This window comes from Colobus angolensis, unplaced genomic scaffold (assembly GCF_000951035.1).
Source record: "Colobus angolensis palliatus isolate OR3802 unplaced genomic scaffold, Cang.pa_1.0 Scaffold24, whole genome shotgun sequence".
Lineage (NCBI taxonomy): Eukaryota > Metazoa > Chordata > Mammalia > Primates > Cercopithecidae > Colobus > Colobus angolensis.
In genome coordinates, this window is record NW_012115599.1 from 12,249,285 (window position 1) to 12,267,782 (window position 18,498).

The 18,498-nt window shown below is 43.2% G+C and overlaps 1 long non-coding RNA gene across 1 annotated transcript; it reads right to left on the reverse strand.

The window, feature by feature from the left end:
- Positions 1-5,810: 5,810 nt before the first annotated feature.
- On the reverse strand, positions 5,811-18,498 carry LOC105514194. Its single transcript, XR_001002150.1, has 2 exons — positions 18,074-18,498; positions 5,811-9,778 (listed from the first exon to the last, which is right to left on the reverse strand). It is a non-coding gene; the product is annotated as an uncharacterized LOC105514194 (long non-coding RNA).

Below are 18,498 nucleotides of genomic sequence, written 5' to 3' on the forward strand. Positions count from 1 at the left end.
GTGTTAGCCAGGATGGTCTCGATCTCCTGACCTCGTGATCCACCCGTCTTGGCCTCCCAAAGTGCTGGGATTACAGGCTTGAGCCACCGCGCCTGGCCACCCAAGTGATTTTAAAGCCATTTTCCAGGGCAAAACACTCCCATGGAAGCATCCCACCTGCTCTTTGAGACATTAGGCAGGTCAATTCACCTTTCTGGTAGACGCCCCATCAGCAAGACACCAGCCCTGATGAGTGTTATGGGATGAGCCCTCCTGGTGTTATGGGATTCATTTGAGAACAAAAATGCAAACGTGCTTTGAAAAAGTTGTGAGGACTCATCAGACTTATGCTGTTATCCTCGCCTCCTCAGCCAGCCTGGCCTGTGTGTGGACACGAAGGCCTGCCAGGCGTCTTCCAGGGAGGAAACTTGACCCTTCCATGTTTGCATTGTCCTTTTTATCTTTTTCCTCCCTGTCCACCTGCCATTCTGTATAGCACAGGGAGGGTCTAGCCAGTATGGACAAGTGTCCCAGCACTGGTTCTGCACCTCACCAGCTATGTGACCTCAGGCAAGTTACTTCCCCTCCCTGGGCCTCAGTTTCCTCATCTGTGTATAAGGGGGTTACACTGAGCTATCCCTCTGAACACCAAAATCCTAATGTCCTGTGATCAAAAGCCAGTGGAAGGCCTGGGGAATTCAGACTGGAAAGCTCAGCTGAGCCTGGCTCCGATTCCCATGTTGATGGCTTTGCCTAAAGGAGGCCCTGGCCATAGAAGCTGTTTTATCGAAATGTGTTCCAGCTCACTTAGATTACACTTCACTCCACTGAACTTCAAAAGGAGCATAAGAACTCCTCTGCAGACAATTGCTTGTGGAATGTCAACCCAGACAGGCAGGCTCGAAGGGGTCACCTCATTGCGCAGCTGGGCAGGATTTTAAGGACCCACAAAGGGGGAAAGCAGAAAGATGCAGGCAGGAGCCTCACATGGCTAAGCCTTTGTAGTTTTCACATGGTTATCATCTTCCCCTGGTCTCCAGATCTCCAATCCAGAAGAGAGTCTTGATGGGCCAGAAAGATAGGCAGCCTCTAAAAGGATGAAAAGAGTTCAGGGAGCTGCAAGCTCGAGGGGGAGAATGAAGCAAAACAAAATTGTGAGAGGACACGTTAGGGGTGAAATGTGTTAGCAGTTGTGTATGTGAAAAAGGGACACGAGTTTTAGTTCATGATAAAAGTTGGTCATGTGATATGGCTTCCAGAGAAACAAAAACTTCGGTGCTGCATTTAGAGAAATACAGTATGAAGTTGAGGAAAAGGGATAATATTGGCCTGGTGTGATGGCTCACACCTGTAATCCCAGCACTTCAGAGGCTAAGAAGGGAGGATCACTTGAGCCCAGGAGTTTGAGATCAGCCTGGGCAATACAGGGAGACCCATCTCCACAAAAAAAAAATATTAGCGAGGCATGGTGGCATATGCCTGTGGTCCCATCTACTCAGGAAGCTGAGGTGAGAGCCTCTGCTTTGTTGAACCTGAGAAGGTGAGGCTGCAGTGAGCCATGATCACACCACTGCACTCCAGCCTGGGTGACAGAGGCTGTCTATATATTAAAAAAAGTAAGAATATTAATTATTCCCCTTTATAAGTGCTTACTGTGCCAGATCCTGGAGCTAGCCAGTAATGTAGATAATCTCATCAATTTGTGATCCTCACAAAACCCAATGAAGTAAACACTAAGCATGATCTGATCATATATCCGATGAGTAAACTGAAGTTCAGAGAGGTTAAGTCATTTGCCCAAAGCCATACAGCAGATAAAAGGCAGAGGCAGGCTTCAGTCTCAGGTCTGACCATCTAGTCTGCACTCCAAATGCATATTCCAAGACAACATCACATGAGGAACAATCAAAAGAGCGGTAGTTATGAATCTTCAACTTTAAGGGTGTGAAGAAGGGGCCCCAGACTTGCCCTGAACTGGGTGAAAGAAAAGCATCTCCCACTCAATGATCAGAAGGGATCTCTAGCAGCCAGTTGTCTGAAGACAGAGGGCCACCTCAGGAGAAGTGATTTATTTTACTTGGAGGTGTTTGTGCATAACCACCTGGCAGAGAGGTAGGCGTGTGGATTCAGTGGGTGGTTGAATTAAGGCCCTGCTGCTGATCCTGAGATATTAGCAATTGGGCTGAGGGACGTTTCACGCAGACAAATCTTGGTCTCTGGCATCCAAGCATCATCACGTAAAGGCCTTCTCCAGGTGTATTACTGGAGGTCTGCCTGTACTAAGTTGTTTCAGGCCAAAGTGGGAACTAACACAGCTTGAAACTAGCCTCAGAGTCAGGAGACCTGGTCTTTTGCCTTCAACTTTCAGCTGTGTGCTCTTGGGCAAGTCATTTGATGTCTCCGGACCTGAGTTTCTTCACCAGAAAAATGAGCTTGGATTGGATCAGTTCTGTGGTCCTGAAAAATGAATAGTTGTAGAGGAACTTGGGACACAGACAAATCCTCACTGTGTCTCAAGGCAAGTGTTAGAGAAACAGAGGCCATGGAAGTCCGGACAGCTGAGGACCGGCCCCAGGGCAGTCTTCCAAGGAAAGGGGTCTTCTCAGTCAGGTGAAGTGGTGCTGGCCTAGGTTAGGGCTCGGGAGCTGGGCTGGTAGCCCAAGTGGGGAAGCCCTATCTTGCATTTTTATTGTGGAGGAGCTGGTAGAAACGTGCTCAGCAGACAAAACAAACATAGCAAGGTGGGGTGCTGGTGAACATGTGTGGTTTGTCTGCTGAGCACTGACGCCACCAGTAGGCTCCTTCCCTGCACAGAGAGACAATCAGACAGGCTTGGAGAGGCCCTCAGTGAAAGAGAGGAGGAGAGCAGGCACCCAGCTCCCAAAGGGCTGCTGAGACTTTGGAAATCATGCCCCTGAACCACCTTTGTTATTGTGAATGAGGAGAAATTGCCCTGGGTTCTGCTTTCTGAGAAGAGGAAAACCAGGATTTGAATCCCAATTCTGCCACTCACTAGTGGGGTGAATTTGGGCAAGTCACTTAACTTAGAATGTCCAAATGGGGCCTTTATGAGAATGAAGGGAAAGGCTATTACCAGTTATGCTGAGACAACAGCATAAATCAAAACTCTTTGGGGCAAACTGGGACATAGGTCACACTGCTTAAAACTCCCTAAGCCTATTTCTACATTAGGAAAATGGACATTGTGATGGTAATATGCACATGCTTCATGGGGATGTGCTAAAGATTCAGTGAATGACACACATTTATGCTCAGTAAGAGAAGGCTCCGTGTGGCCCTCCCTCTTCCCCCATTCTCTGTGTTTCTGAGAGGGGCTCTGAAATGGGGGCTCAGTGGGGTCCCAGAGATGTGTGCTAGGGCCTCCTTCCAATCTGTGTGTTCTTTCCTGGAGGGCCGGTACCCAAAGCCAGTTAGGGTTTGGGCCTTCTTTTGGGATCTGTTTGCCTTTTCATAAACACAGACCCAGGATTTTTCTTGGCTAGGCCTGTCTGCTCACAGCTCACAGATTGTACCTTGAAGCATTTGCTCCCAGGTGATTTGCATCAGGATCTACCAGGAAGTTTGTTTTTCAAGGCCTTAGTCAACATGTGGGTGTGGAAACACCAACCAATTTCAATGTAGAGTCAACTCCTTTTTAAATAGGGACTTTCACATTAGTCAGACTTTTCAAAACAACATCATATTTAAACAAAATTCCATTTCCCCTCCTATCACCAGCAGCAGTTACTGAAGATGTTTCTGTTCTGACCAGAGGCTTCCCCAACCCACGTTTCAGCTGGTTCCCTTCCTATGTCAGAGCTTGGGTTGTGATGTCACAGTACTGGAGTATGAAATCATTCTTCTGTGGGTCTCAGTCTCCCTTCTGGCTCCTCAGGTGGATGCAGAGGACTGCTTGGGCCAGTCTTAATGTATGTTGATTCATTCTGATCCTTGGTTTGATTGCCTGGAATAGCAACACTGCATACAGCACGATCCTCCACCGTAAGCCATGGCACAGTCCCACGAGTTCCCATAGGTCAGCATTCAAACCTCATAGCTCAGATTGTCTTTGAGGTACCATGATTTGGTAGGAAAATTTTTTGACAAAGTATCATGGGTCCCAAACGTGGTCACCCTGAGCAGGCCCAGACTTACACCTTTCTGAAACCTACATGTTGGCTTGTTGCACATGGATCTGGTGACTTCCCCTAGCTTGGGGCCCCTGTCTGTGTTTACTCTGGTCCCTTCTCTCCTAGCTGCTATATCCTGGCTGGGCAAATCAGGCAGTCTGAGAACCCCTCAAGCAACCTGTTTGTTGTACACTCATGATGTGTCCAGCACTCTGTGAAGCATAACAGGCAGTATTCCATGTTGTGAGCCGTGGTCTAGCTAACACTGAAGAACTCAGGCCTTGGGTAAGCTACCAAGTAATCTCTCTGTGCCTCAGTTCTGCCATTTGTAGAATGGGGATAACAGTCCCTCCCTGGTGGGATTGGTGTGTGAGAGTTTCGTGAGTTCATAGGTGTAAAATGCTTGGAACCTGTGTATGACATAGAGCAAATGCTCAATTGCTATTAGCCATGTTTATGACAAATCCTCACCACAGACCTTCAAGATGGGGACTCTGACTATCCCCACTGGCAAATGAGGTACTGAGATTCAGAGGTTAAGTAACTTGCCCAAGCCATATGCTAGAATGAGAGGCAATAAGCATGATTTAGGAAGTCTGGAGCCCTGCTCTCTGAGACTTGAGAGGCTAGGTTAAATTCTAACTCACTACCTTCTGCATATAGAGAACCAAAGTGCCAGGCTCTGTGCCAGGAGTCAGTGGAAACAGTGATGAGATCAAACGCAGGGGACCAGTGAGGAGCTCCACCCCGTTTTCAGTCCAGCCCATGCAGGCAGGCTCTGGACTAGGCACAGTTAATCTCCAGCCATCCCCACTGGCTTCACCTGGCTCATTAAAACCAGACACATTATGAGTTTACTTAGCATCTGCAGAGAGCGTCTTTCATCTTCAAAGGCTTCCCGAAGCACCAACCAATTAATCCTTACAACACCCTCATCTCATAGACAAATATTTATCCTCATTTCATACCCAGGAATACTAAGGTACAGAGAGAGAACAGACTGGGCAGGAGGAGGAAGAGTTGAGTGGCAGAGCTAAGCAGAGAATTCCGGAACCCCAGACCCCTCTGGCTGCCCAGTCCATCTGGAGGCTTCGGGGAAATTCTTCCCGTAATACTTTTTTTTTTTTTTTAAGGGCAGCAGAACCTTTTGCAAGTTCAGAAGAATTAGATTTCTTTAATAGTAACCTGCAGGAAATACATTAAAAACACATTCTATCAGTTACAAATCTTAATGTCACCAGCCAAGGATGAGGGAATTAATGCCGGGCCCAAAAATACATATAGTCAGCAACTCTGGGGCAAGGGCAGAGACAATTTATAGAGTGCGAGGTCTGGACGTCTGGAGCAGGCAGGCTGAGCTCAGCGGTGAAATGGAAACAGGGTTGTTTTCAGATGGGGCAGAGCAGGGGGAAGCTGCTCAGGGTGGCTTTGATTCAATCACTGTTTCCCATTTCTTCTTAATGTAAATTACTTTTTTTAATGCTATAAAAGCCAGGTTCCGGTCTGTCACGAGAAGACTATTTTCATTAAGATAAGCACCTATCAAGGGCATTTTTAAAAGAATCAATCCCCAAAAAGAAAGCCACCTCCATCAAAACAATCCCAACCCTGATTATCTCCTCTGTCTACATGGATTGAACAAAGGGTATATCCAAGCAATAGGCTGGCTGGAGAATCTGGACAATGAAGACAAAACATATGTATAATTTATAGAATTTTACTTCCTTTACAGCAGGTATTTTTCTTTATATTGTAAAATAAAACACAGGAATAGAAAACCATACTAAAAATGTGTAGCCTAAATTATGATAAGGGAAACAGTGGGTATTTTAAATTGCTTTAATTTTTGGACTCAGTGCTCATTTTGCCAAACTTGAACACAGTCTTGGAAAAGTGAAGTTTCAGATCTCAGGGATATAATGTGCTCATTTTAGGAAGGAAAGTGATCTAAAGAGATATGTACAACACTCAACTGGTTAGTTGAGGGCTGACACATTCCCACCCACATGCTTCCTTCTCACAAAGAAAGAGCATTAAAGGAATCAGTGGGCACCAAGGAGCTGAATCCCACAAGCAGGGATGGACTTCGGTCCCCAGTGTGTCCCCACGCTGTGTGTTTCGCCACTCATTGCAAAGCACATAGCATCCCCCTGGGGCTGGGCAAGTTGATGGGTGTATCTTTGCAGCCATGTCTCCTGGAGGAAAGGTGAAAAGGCATCATGTCACACCGCCTCCCTTTGCAGGTGAGGAAACTGAGGCCACGGGTCTGATCTGAAGTCAGTAGAGAGAGGCAGAGCCAGGAATGACAGCCTGGATCATAGGACTCCCTTACCTCTGCCACACCACTGCGCCCCTTTTCCTAAGATATGCCCGTGGTAGGTCAATAACTGCTTGACAGGAACTGTAGCCAGCACTTTCCAACCAGCCCAAGGACATGTTAGGGTGATCAACCATCCCAGTTTGCCTGCGATTAGGAGGGGCTCCTGGAACATGAGATTTTCAGAGCTAAAACGAGGATAGTCTAGGCAAACCAGGACAAGTTGATTACCCTCCTGGGCTGTGTTCATGTAGCTGATGCTGAATGACCATGGCTGTGTGGTGGGCACCCAACAAAAGTTAGAAAGGAGGAAGAGGAGCATGGAGTCTCTCATGCTGAATGAGCTGGCTTGGAGTAAAAGTATTCCAATAATTATTTTTTTAACTTACTGAAAGGCGAGTAGGGGTTTGTTCTTTATCATTTTAGTGCATTTCACGTTCCAAATCTTAATTATTTGGGCTTTAACGGCAATCAATTTTATGGAGTGGGAAACTGAAGCACAGAGCTGGCCGAGCAGTCTAGGTTGGTCTGCCTAACTGTGAATGGTGGAGCTTGGAAAACGCCCCAGTTTTCTGACCTTTGGTTGGTGCTGTCCTTCCAACTCTTCTCTGGTCAGCAACCCTGGCTAGAGGCCAGTTCTGTATTTAATTGTTGGGAAACAGGAGGCCAGAGGCTAGGGGTTTCTAAATTCAATTATAAGGACCTTGGATTAATAGCAAAATAATTCTCTTACTGGAGAAGGTTCTTAGCAAAGAACCTCAGTGGGGCCAGAGAATGATCCTGGTTTGATCAAGTAAGACTACTTGCTTATCTTTACCCTTCACAACCTGAAAGCCAAGCTCCCTCTGAGATGACCCTGAAGCTTTCCCTCCCCCGATGCTATTCAGACAGTCCCCTGCCCCAGTCACTGCTTTCCACTCACAGTGGAGCAGCTGGACTCCACACTTCTGAAATTGGAGCTGGAGGTGAAACACTTAGCTGAGCTTTGCTTTCCTTTCAGTGCCTTTCTTCTCTCTCTTGGGTTTAACTGCTTTTTCTGGCCTCGGGGAACCCCTTACAAGTTAATAAAACTTACTACATCAAAGGGCTCCACAGCCATTACCCAATTAAAACCTCACAGCACTCCTGCAGCAGGTAAGCATTATTAACCCCATTTTACAGATGGGGAAACTGAGGTTAAGTGGTTTGCCCCCAGCCACTGAGGAAATGAGTGTCTCAGCTGGCATTAGAACTTGGTAGCTTGTTCAGATCACCCAGGGGTGCTTGTTTCTGCCTAAATCTGTTTTTCAAAGCATTTGGATTCTTAAGGATTTCTTTTTCCTGCAGGAAAACAATTCCTTACCAGCTTCACCAAGGATGAGGGATTTCTCCAAAGCTGTTTGTCAGAAAGCAGTAGCTCCTGCCTTCAACCAGAGAGGTGCCATAAAAACAGATGAAAGGTAAGAGTTCAGTGTAGTAATTTAGGAAACAGTTTGGGCCTTTCTGAAATTAATGTTATTTAAAGACACAGATTCATCCATCCCAGCAGCCTCCTGGGAGTGCTTCCTGAACCATCTGGTTCAATCAACTCATTTTCTTTCCTCTAATCCTCCTGGCTTTTGTGTGTGTATGTACAGCAAAGGCTCCTGGGAAACTCACAGCATGAATAAAAAACAAAGATCTTTCTCTTGTGCCAGCCACCTCTCCTCTTTTCCAAACAGCATAAAATTCCTAATCCTGTTTCTTCTTAGAGGGGGTATAAAAATTCATGTCCCAACAGACAATGAGGAGATCCATGGAGGCTCCCTCCCAGGGCACCTGTCCTCTCAGTCCAGTCCAGATGACGGGGTATCTTCAGCCCATCCTCTGAAAGGACCTAGAAAACCTGGTGGTGTTTGGGAACAAATTTGCCCAGGCCTGCAGGAGGAGGAGAAAAGAATGTTTTTTTGGTCTGGTTAAAGCCATCCATGAGCCACAGGGAAGATTTCAAAGGCTCAGGTGAGTGTTTTCAAAAGAAGGGTTTCAGTGCAGCCCCAACTGTGTAAGTCCCTGCTTCTTGCTGTTCAAGTCCAATTATAATCCACAAAGGCAGGATCCTGTGTTTACATAAATAATTACCAGATTTTGGATAGCCAGACGTGTTGTGGCACACAGGAGGCAAGCCCATAAATTACATTTAAGGAATTAAGGGTCAGATTGATCTTATCTCTGTAAATCCGGCCAAATTCCGGCAAGCTAAAGGAACATCCGGTTGACTGAGCCTCAGAAGGCAAGGGCCCCAGGAACCAGTGATCCTGAAGCTGTCGCTGCCCCCCATGCCTTCCTTTCCACCTCTCCCTGCTCCAGATTGCTGGCTAGCTCTGAGGCAAGGGGTGGTAGGAAGAAGAGCTGCCCCAACTTGTTCGCTGCCCAACCTGCAAGGGAGGAAGGCAGGAGAGGGGTGTGGGCATCTCACTTCCTAACCTCTTTTCCCTCCTGGACCACACAGGATCTTGCTCCTGAAACAACAGCAATGATGTGCAAGTAGTGATGGCAAACAGCAAAGCTGTAAGTGTAACAGAACAGGGCCTCCTCTGGAGGTTTCTCTCCTGCACAGGACAAGCCTCCATGTTTTCATTCATTCAACAAAGCTATATTGAGCAACTACTGCACCCCCAGTGCCACGGCAGAGTGTAGGGGTTGAGGGTGGCTCAGGCTCTGCTCTCAGAGTGCTTGAGTTTAAATCCTGGCTCTGCTAACTGACCCAACTCCCCTGGTCTTCTGCTTCCTTATCTGGAAAGTGGGATTGTAACAGCACTATCCCCTTTGAATGGGTGAAAGTTAACTGAAGTCATCCATAACAAGCTCTTAGAATAGGGCCTGGCACATGGTAAGTACTCAATAAATGCTGGTTATTACTATTATTATTATTATTACTGTTTTAGGCACTGTGGGCCTCCCGTCTGAAGGTGGTTACAAGCTGGTTGAAACAGATGCTCTGACTAAATACAAAGGGTATGACGAGGCAGTACAGTCGATTAGGCACCAGGTGAGTGGAAAAGACAACGAAGTTCCGAGGAGCAGGTAGAAGGACAAGATCACTGTGGCAGTAGGCATCACAGAGGAAGGAAGGCTTAAGCTGGGCTGGAAGGATGCGCAAGGTTTGGCTGGGCCACAGAACTTGAGGAGAAGGGCCTGAACCTCAGGATTCCACAAGAATTAAGCTAGAAGTCAAAGTGTTATGCAAGCCTGAAGTTTCCAAGAATATAAGCCAAATTTCTTCAATGAAGATTTCCAAATCAGAATGTCAGCCTGTCTTGTAGAGGAAGAAATATTGATTTGTGTTAACTTCATCTGACGAGAAATGTTACAAAGTGAGGGCTAACAGAGCACACTGTAAAGAGACCAGAAGACTCATGAGTCTATTAGAACTAGAGCTTCAATTTATAAAATGGAAAGAGGAACATCAGATAGAGATGTTATTGAAATAAAATTACATTGTTTGGTGAAACAAAAAGTGTTCTAGGTCAGGTGTGGTGGCTCACGCCTATAATCCCAGCACTCTGGGAGGCTGAGGCGGGAGGATCTCTTGAAGTCAGGAGTTCGAGACCAGCCTGGTCAACACAGTGAAACCTTGTCTCTATTAAAAATTAGCCAGGCATGGTGGCGGGCACCTGTAGTCCCAGTTACTCTGGAGGATGAGGCAGAACTGCTTGAACCCGGGAGGCAGAGGTTACAGTGAGCCAAGATCACATCATTCTACTCCAACCTGGGTAACAGAGGGAGACGCTCATTAAAAAAAAAAAAAAAAAAGAGTATCCTACCCATTCAATCATTCTTTTTTGTTTTGTTTTGTTTTGTTTGTGTGTGTGTGTGTTTGGTTTTTGAGATGGAGTCTCGCTCTGTCACCCAGGCTGGAGTGCAGTAGCATGATCTTGGTTCACTGCAACCTCTGCCTTCCGCATTCAAGTGATTCTCCTGCCTTAGCCTCCCAAGTAGCTGGGATTACAGGCACTCGCCATCATGCCTGGCTAATTTTTGCATTTTTAATAGAGATGGGGTTTCACCATGTTGGCCAGGCTGATCTTGAACTCCTGACCTCAAATGATCCACCCACCTCAGCCTCCCAAAGTGCTGGAATTACAGGCGTGAGCCACCGCACCTGGCCCTACAATTGAATTTCTAAACAAATTTTTACTTGGATATTATTACTTAAAAGATGAAAGCACTCAAGAAGCATTCAATCAATGAACCAACCATGTGCCCAGCGCTATTATAGTTGTTAAAAGAATAAAAAAGAATTTGAACAGAAAGAATTTTTGCTCCCGGCCAAGATGGAGCAATAGTGACTGGATTTCCTCTCCTTCCTGAAATGAAAGAAAGAAGGATGGAGGAAAGGAGGAAGTGAGGGAGGGAGATAAGGAAAGAATGAGGGAGGTGAGAGAGGGAAGGAATGGGAAGAAAGAGGGAAGGAAGGGGGAAGAAAGAGGGAAGGAAGAAGGAAAGAAGGTAAGTTGGTTTTCAAGACTGTTTCAGGCAAGAAAGGACATTTACCAAGAGATGGAAAAACAAGGTAAGCCCCACAACTCCCCCACAGATTACTGCTTTATGAAGGCTTCCAGGCTGTGGTAGAGGGAGAGAAAACCAGGCACATTTCAGCCAATTCTGAGTTGAAGAGACAGAGCTAAGAGTCCAAAGATACCAAGGTAGCCAGAGTTTTCAGGACAGAATACTAGACAGGAGAGAGCTACACAGTGGCCTGGAGCTGTGCAGAGGGTCTCCCCCAAGTATCTGGCACTATTGACCCATAGGGTGAGAAAACTACCCAAAGCTAGGGAGAGAACCTTCTAAGAGGATGAGAGAGCAATGTTATGTGTTCACACAGAGGTGGGAAGAGTGTTTCCACCAGCCAGACTGGAAAACTTCATAATTCATGAGGCATGGGTAAAATACTCAAAAGGGTATTGCCTTGGTATTGAGGAATAATTACCCCAATACAAAACACTGCTTTGGTCCCACCTAATAACGCTTTTTAATTTTTTTGGAAACAGGGTCTCACTCTGTCATCCAGCCTGGAGTGTAGTGGCACAATCTTGGCTCGCTGCAGCCTCAACCTCCTGGGCTCAAGCAATCATCTCACCTCAGGCTCCCGAGTAGCTAAGACTATAGGCCCATACCACCTTGCCTGGCTGATTTTTATATTTTTTAATAGAGATGGAGTCTCACTATGTTACCCAGGCTAGTCTTGAACCCCTGGGCTCAAGTGATCCTCCCGTCTCGTCCTCCCAAAGTGTTCAAAGTGATGGGATTATAGGCATGATCCACCTCACCTGGCTCCCACCCAATAACTCTTAAAAGACAGACCAAAAGAATCAAACTGTTGCCAAGTAACCTAATCTAATCCTATAACAATCTGACAACAAAGCTCAAGAATATTATAGAAATACCAAAATATCCTGTACTCAACAGGTAAAATTCACATTAGGCATCTAATGAAAGAATACCAGGCATGCAAAATATAACCCATAATGAGAAGAAAGTTCAATCAATTAAAATTGACCCAGAACTAGCCGGGCGCGGTGACTCACACCTCTCATCCCAGCACTTTGGGAGGCCGAGGTGGGTGGATTGCGAGGTCAGGGGATCGAGACCATCCTGGCTAACATGGTAAAACCCCGTCTCTACTAAAATTACAAAAAATTAGCCAGGTGTGGTGGCACGCGCCTGTAGTCCCAGCTACTAGGGAGGTTGAGGCAAGAGAATTGCTTGAACTCGGGAGGTAGAGGTTGCAGTGAGCTGACATCGTGCCACTATACTCCAGCCTGGGGGACAGAGTGAGACTCTGTCTCAAAAAAAATAAATAAAAATAAAATAATAAAATTGACCCAAAACTGACAAAGATGTTAGAATTAACAGATGAGTATGTTAAAACAATTATTATGGCTGTATTCCATATGTTCAAAAACATGCATAATATTTCAACGATGCAAAATGAACTTTTGAGATGAAAACTACAATTAGTAACATGAAAACTACAATGAGTAAGATGAAAATTGCATTGGCTAAGGTTGATAGCAGACTAGATGTAGCAGAGGAAAATTTTAGTTATTAGAAAGACACAACAATAGAAGCTATTTCAAATTAAAACATACAGAGAAAAAAGAAGCTTAAAAAGTTAAAAGAGCATAGTGAGCTACAGGACAACTTCAAGCAGGCTCATATACCTGTAATTGGAGTCCATGAAAAACAGGGAGTACAGAAAAATTATTTGAAGAAGTAACACTCAAAAATTTTCTATTTTATGAAAAGTATAAACCCACAAATTCAAGAAGCTCAATGAGTCTCAGCACAATAAGTGTGAAGAAAATTACACCAGTGCACATATAATCAAATTGCTCAATATATGTAATAAAGAGAAAATCTTAGAAGCAGCCAGAGAAAAAAGACAGATTACATATAAAGGTACAAATATAAGGATAGCAGTAGATTTCCCGCTGGAAACAGGGCAAGTGAGAAAATGGTGCAGCAAGATTTAAGTGCTGAAAGAAAAAAAATCTGTCAATCTGAATCCTATATCAGCAGAAATATCTTCAAAAATGAAACTATAATAGAGACCTTTTCAGATATGCAAAAGTTGAAAAAATTCATCACTGGCAAAACTGTACTATAAAAAATGTTAGGCTGGGCGCGGTAGCTCACACCTGCAATCCCAACACTTTGGGAGGCTGAAATGGAAGGATCTTTTGAGCCCAGGAGTTCAAGAACAGCTTGGGCCACAAGATTAGACCCCATCGCTACAAAAAATAAAAAAATTAGCTGGGTGTGGTGGCACATACCTGTAGTCCCAGCTACTCAGGAGGCTGAGGCAGGAAGATTGCCTGAGCCCAAGAGGTAAAGGCTGCAGTGAGCCGTGATCACGTCACTGCACTCCAGCCTGGGTAACAGAGTGAGCCTGTCTCAAACAAACAAACAAGAAATGTTAAAGAAAATCCTTGAAGCGGAAGGAAAATAATACCAGACTGAAACATAGATCTACCCAAAGGAATAAAGGTAAATACATAGGCAAATATATAAGATTCATAAAACACTATTTATATCTCTTTCAATGATAATTGACTGCTTAAATAAAAAATATGACATATTGTGTGGTTTATAACATATGAATAAGTAAAAAGTATGATAATGAAAGCAGAAAGGTCAGGAGAGGCGAAATGGAAGTATATTAAAATTCTTATATGTAAAGTGGTGAAAGCAGACTGTGATAAGATATACAAGCCATAAACCCTGAAGCAACCATTAAAATAACAAAACAAAGAATTATAGCTACTAACCCAACAAAAAAAATAAAGTGAAATTATTAAAAAAAAAAATCCAAAAGAAGGGAGAAAAAGAGAAAACAAAGAAACAAAAAGAAATGGAATAAATATAGAACAAAAAGAAGCTGGATAGGCTTAAACTTAACCTGTCAATAATCACATTATAAGTAAATGGTCTATACTGTAGGATTCCACTTATACGAGGTATCTAGAGTAGAAAGTAGAATGGTGGCTGCCAGGAGGTGGGGAGGAGGGAAATGGGGAGTTGTTGTTTAATGGGCAAAGAGTCTCAATTTTGCAAGATGAAAAAGTTCTAGAGATTGGTTGCAAAACAATGTGAATATATTTAACATTACTGTACTGAATACTTAACATGGTTAAGATGATAAATTTTATGTTATATATATTTTACCACAATTAAAACAGAATAACCCACATGTTTCTTTGAGGTGAGAAACAAAAGCAAGTGGTCTAAATGTTCTAATTAATAGGCAGAGATTGTCAGATTGGATTAAAAAGCAAGACATTATATAATGCTTATAAGAAACACAATATAGAGACACAATATGTTAAAATGTAAAAGGAGGTTGGAAAAAGATATGCCAAGCTAACATTAATCAAAAGATAGAATGGCTATATGAGTATCAGATGAAGATTTTAGATCAAAGAATATTACCAAGTGTAAAGATCATTTCATAATTATAAATCAATACATCAAAATTCTAAAAGTTTATGTACCTAATAACAGAGTTTCAAAATACATGAAGCAAAAATGGATAGAGCTGCAAAGACAAATAGAAAAATCATAATTATAATCAGAGATTTCACTACTCCCTCTTAATAACCAATAGATAATTGGGTAGAAAATAAGCAAGTATACAGAGGATTTGAATAACCCCATCAATCAACTTGACCTAGTTGACACTTATAGAACACTCCATCCAACAACAGCAAAATGCACATTCTTTTCACATGCACAAGGAACATTTAACAAAATAGGCCATATTCTGGGCCATAAAACAAGTCTCAAACATTTGAAAGGATTCAAGTCATAATAAAAAAGTTATCTCACCACAATGGAATTAAATTATAAATAGTGAATAATAGAGTCTTAGAAAATCTCCAAATATTTGGAAACTAGATAAGGCACTTCTTAATAACCTATCAGTCAAAAAGGCAGGAGGGATCAGAATGTATTTTGAATGGAATGAAAATGGAAACCCAACATGCCCAAATTTGTGGGTGCCACTAAATCAGTACTTGAAAGGTTTCAAGTCAGTAACTTCAGCCTCTACCTTAAGAAATGAGAAAAAGAAGAGCAAATGAAACCCAAAGTAAGCGGAGGAAAGGAAATAAGATCAATGAAACAATACTGAAAAACAATGGAGAAAAATCAATGACACCAGAAGCTAGTTATTTGAAAAGATCATATTGATCAACTTCTAGGCATGGATCAGGAAAAAAGAGAAAAAAACACAAATTAAGAATATCAGAAATAAGAGAAGTGACTTAATGACAGATCTTACAAGTAATAGGAGGATATTGTAAGGGAATATTATAAACAACTTTGCCCGGCTGGGTGCGGTGGCTCATGCTTGTAATCTCAGCACTTTGAGAGGCCGAGGTAGGTGGATGATTTGAAGTCAGGAGTTTGAGACCAGCCTGGCCAACATGGTGAGATCCCATCTCTACTAAAAATACAAAAATTCGCCGGGCATGGTGGCAGGTGCCTGTAATCCCAGCTACTTGGGAGGCTGAGGCAGGAGAATCACTTGAACCCGGGAGACAGGTGCTGCAGTGAGCCGAGATCGCACCACTGCACTCTAGCCTGGGTGACAGAGCAAGACTCCATATAAAAAAAAATATAGAAAATTAAAAAACAAAAAAACTTTGCCAATGCCAATTTAAACATGGAGTGGGGAAGGGTGATGAATAGGCAGAGCACAGAGGATTTTTAGGACAGTGAAAACTCTGTAGGACACTATAATGATGGACACACATCATTATACATTTGTCCAAACTCACAGAATGTACAATACCAAGAGAGAATCCTGATATAAACGATGTACTTCGGGTGATCGTGATGTGTCAGTGTTGGTTCATCAATGGCAACAATTTGCACCACACTCATAGGGGATATTGATAATGGGGGAGATCTACACATGTTGGCGCAGGGAGTAGATGAGAAATCTGTATCTTCCTCTCAATTTTGCTGTAAACCTAAAACTGCTCTTAAAAAAATAAAGTCCTTTTAAATTATCTTAAAAATATATATATTTTTCATAGAGATGAGGTCTTGCAATGTTGTCCAGGCTGGTCTCAAACTACTGGGCTCAAGCGATCCTCCTGTCTGAGCCTCCCAAAGTGCTGGGATTACAGGCATGAGCCACCACACCTGGCCTAAAGTCTTCTTTAAAAAGAAAGAAAGAAAGAAAGAAAAAGCACAAAAGACTTGCACACACACCACCAAATGAGACATTTGGTTGATAAATAAGTACATGAAGAGATGCTCAACAATTGGTCATCAGGGAAACGCAAGTTAAAACCACAACAAGGAGCCATTACTTACTAGAATGACTTTTTTTCAAATTGACAGTCCCAGACGTTGGTAAGGATGTGGAGCAACTGAAACTTTCATACACTGCTGGCGGAAATACAAAATGGTATACCCACTTTGGAGAAATGTTTGACAGTTTCTTACAAAATTAAACACAATATAATCCAGTAATCCTACTCCTGGATATTTACCCAAGATAAACTAAGATATATGTCCACAAAAAGATATACTAGAATGTTAACAGGAGTTTTATTCATAATAGTAAAAAACTGGAAACAGCCCAAAGTCCATCAACAGATAAAAGGATAAATAAACTGTGATATATTCATACAATGGACTTCTACTCAGCAATTAAAAGGAACAAGCTACTGATAGATGCTATGGCATGGATAAATCACACAGACATGCTGAGTCATAGAAGTCAGACACAAAAGACTACTGTTATGAACTGATTGTGTCCCTCGCAAAATTCATAAGTTGAAATCCTTTCCTACAACGTGACTGTATTTGGAGATGGGGCCTTTAAAGAGGTAATTAAAGTTAAATGAAGTCAAAGGGCCAATAAGTCAAATCCGATAGGGACCTATTGAATTGGGGCTCTAACCCAATAGGACTAGTGTCCTTATAAAAAGAGGAAGAGACACCAAGGATGTGTGTGTCCTGAGAAAAGGCCATGTGAGGACACAGCCAGATGACAGCCATCTGCAAGCCAAAGAGAGGCCTCAGGAGAAACCAAACCTGCCGACATCTTCATCTTGGACTTCCAGTCTTTAAAACTGTAAAAAAATAAATTTCCATTGCTTACGCCACCCAGTCTGTGGGTTTTTTTGGCAGCTCTACCTGCCAAATACAACTACATATTGTACAATTCTATTTATATGAAGTTTTAGAACAGGTAAAGCGGATCAGTGGTTGCCTGGGCCCCGGGATAAGGAGACAGATATTGACTGCAAACGGAGACAAGGAAACCTTTGGGGATGATGGAAATACTCTGTTTGTCTGTGGTGGTGTTTTCATGAATATATGTATTTGTAAAACTCATCAAAAGGTACACTTAAAATTGGCACATTTATGAAAATTATACCTCAATAAAGTTGATTTTAAAAAAAATTCTCTGTGGAATGTGGATATCTGAAATTCAGAAAAAGAAACGAAATATTTGGTAAAAAGCATAGACAAACTATGGAATGGAATGTAAGGGAGTTGTGAAGTCTGCCAGTGCTTCATAACTTCCATTCTGCAATTTTGAACGTTTAGAGAGGTGGATTCCCAGCAAACAAGGCTTTGCATAGTCTCACCCCTACATCCAAAGTGGGATGCAGATGCAGCGCTATATGCTAAAGGCCCCTGCAATCATAATCATATATTTCCTAAACTTTATTCATCAAAACAGCCAGCATTAAACATTAATCAACTAGTACAAAAATTGTATGTTCTTTAAAAAGAAAAAAAAAAAAGAGGCCGGGCACGGTGGCTCATGCTTGTAATCCCAGCACTTTGGGAGGCTGAGGCAGGTGGATCACGAGGTCAGGGGATGGAGACCATCCTGGCTAACACAGTGAAACCCCGTCTCTACTAAAAATACGAAAAATTAGCAGGGCGTGGTGGCGGACGCCTGTAGTCCCAGCTACTCGGGAGGCTGAGGAAGGAGAATGGTGTGAACCTGGGAGGTGGAGCTTGCAGTGAACCGAAATCGCGCCACTGCACTCCAGCCTGGGCGACAGAGCGAGACTCCGTCTCAAAAAAAAAAAAAAAAAAAAAAAAAAAAAAAAAAAAAATTCTAAATACAAAATCTTGTATCTTTCTTCTTTCTTACCAATCCTCTATTTCTATCATCAACTGACGCTGAAGTTTTATTTAGCTGGATCCTTCTGGGTGTCCTGTTCTCCAACTTGAACGGGGCGTGGCATCAGAGCCCCTCTGGGATGCTTGCCTTACAGTGACCAAAGATCCTCATTATGGCACTAGAGAGTGCCCTAGTTAGGATAACTGTGTTCTAACACTGCAGCTCCTGTTTCTTTTCTTACTATAGAGTAGAAAAGAGAGATGTAGACTAGATCATTTTCAAGGTGTTTTTCAGCTGACTCCCCACCCCGCCCCGCTCTGAGCTTATATTAGGTTCATTCATGACTTCACTCGTTCATCATTCAGCTATATTATAAGGTATCTCTCGGTGCCCAGCTATGTATAAGGACTGGGGGGTGCAGCAGTGGAGACGGACAGGGTGCGTGCCCTCATGGT